Source organism: Wasmannia auropunctata, unplaced genomic scaffold (assembly GCF_000956235.1).
Source record: "Wasmannia auropunctata unplaced genomic scaffold, wasmannia.A_1.0 LD336064.1, whole genome shotgun sequence".
Classification (NCBI taxonomy): domain Eukaryota; kingdom Metazoa; phylum Arthropoda; class Insecta; order Hymenoptera; family Formicidae; genus Wasmannia; species Wasmannia auropunctata.
Window position 1 is genome coordinate 31,838 of NW_012026826.1, and position 2,497 is coordinate 34,334.

Sequence of the window (2,497 nt, forward strand, 5' to 3'; positions counted from 1 at the left end):
TCGCACAAAATCGTGCCGGTCTCCTTGTGTTTACCGAAGAAAGATATACAACAGCAAGCCGAAAGGAGTCCAAAGATGGGTTAATCGAAGAATAGCTTTAACTTTGGAGTGCCACCGGGGCCACAGGCTAAGAGGATTAAATTCCGACTTGCCATAGCTTGAATGTAAGGTACTTGAGATATCTGTTGATTAGGAAGAACATGTTTGCTTTAGTGAATATTTCGTGTAATGTAAGCGCAGCAAATAGCACATGCAGTATTAGGATTATGCATGCATTATTGAGTGTTGTTGGGAGACTAATTATTTCTATCTGATATTCCAGAAGAGTGCAACACCTGTGGCCGGAAATCACGTTACCCTCAGGGGGCACGATGCAGGTGTCCTTCGGACGGACAATATCTCAGAATATTGAGCAGCGCGTAAATAAAAATCTAGGTATTTATTATGCAATTTAATTAATATAATAGGCAGTTATATAGAGTCGGAATTAATATGTCAAAATTAATTAATAATGATTGTGCTCTTTGAAGATAAATCGATAATGTAATACACAGCGTTGGCTAAGGGATTATTACTCAATGCGATATAATGATTTACGATTTGATGTACGGTATAATGTGATATTGCTCAGATAAAAATTAGATTCCATAGCATGCATAGTAACGAATATTGAAAAGTATTATGAAATATGATATTTGTCATTTATAATAAACAGAGATGTTATGTATAATAAGACATTAATTAGAAGAAAAATGTGAGGTATATTAAAGTATAATATTTATTGATAATGGTACTAAAAACGTTAATGGTAGTGAAGATGGACACAAATTATATTTTGAATATATTGTTAAGGTGTATTTAATAATATGTGCGACAGGGTGATATGACAATATAATTATATAAATTCGTGTAGAAATGGGAACGAGTTCATACACTACGATAATGTTAGGCAATTACAATTAAAAAATCATAAAACAGAATAACGTTACATGGATTAAGAATCACGAATTAAAAAAAAGGTGAAATGAGATTTGTAATAGGAACGATATAAAAATAAATTGCGTAAACGGATATAGTATGGTTAGTAAAATTTAATATCTAATATGCAAAATGAATTTAATATGCAAATATGTATTTGGTAGTTGATTGTCTTTATATGTAATACTATAATTAAATGAATAGTCGCAGATATAGATATACGAATACAAAGTAGGATATAACGTAGGATGTAGAAGTAAATTACACTTGTTATAATTCTAATAATCGGAGTCTGAATATAAGTAAATATAATTAATTGTTACCTTGCAGGGCGATCAAGCAGATTCAGTGAGATTAATGAAATGGACAGCCTCGATGCAGCGTGAATGAATTTCGGTGGAGCAGTGTGAGATTCAGAGACGAACTGGAAATAGAAACTGCTTCACGATTGAGATGACTTGGAAAGTGAATAGGCTGCTTCCTTTCAACTGCTTAAACGTCCGCACAGGTCAAGATCCTTTTTCGACTACACTACTACACATCTTAACTGGTCGCGAGCTCTTTTTCGACTGCCGACATGTATTAACTAGATGAGAGATCTTTTTCGACTGCCTGCCCTGCGTAATCGCCCTTCATATTTTCGCCTCGGCGCGAGGACGCTATCCCGAGACAATGGGAAGATCTACTGCGCATGTGCAACCAAGCGTACTGTAGTATTCCAACGTGATATTAATTAGTTAATTTTAAATAATACGAAATTTTTGTAGACTCTGTTTATTATATAAAACATTATTTCTGTGATTACGAAAAATATGTTTTTCATGTACCCGTAGTTATTCGTTAATTCATTAAAATAAATGACAGTGCTGAAATATTTTGTACGTTTAATTCACTTATTACAATAGTTATCATTACGCCTTGCTTGTATTTTTCTCCTTACAATTAGCACTTATTAAATTCTATAACTTATAACGTTTGGAAACCAAATTCATTCAAGATGTAATTATATTCAAATATAAAATATATGAAACAAGCCAGCACATGACTAACCGTCGAGATTCAAATGGTAGAAATTGTCAATATATATATGTAAGTATTTGAAAGTGAATCTATGCATATTAATTCAATTTTCGTAATATATTTAACGTGTGTTAGTCTTCTTTTGTCTTGGCTAGAGACGCGCACGGGACGCGCGGAAGCCACTTATCTCACGCGGAGACCCAATCAGCACACAATGTTTGAAAAAATATTTTTAAAAATATTAAAAAAATATTTAAAAAACATTTTTAAAAACATTTAAATAATGGGTTAAGTGCTCTTTTTTTCATTAAAAAACGTTTATTTTAACGTTTGAAGAAATATTTTTTAACGTTTAAAAACATTTATTTAACGTTTGAAAAATATTTTTTAACGTTTGAAAACATTTATTTTAACGTCTGAAGAAATATTTTTTAATGTTTAAAAAATGTTTATTTTAACGTTTGAAGTTATCCACATACACAGATACACTGAGAAAAAA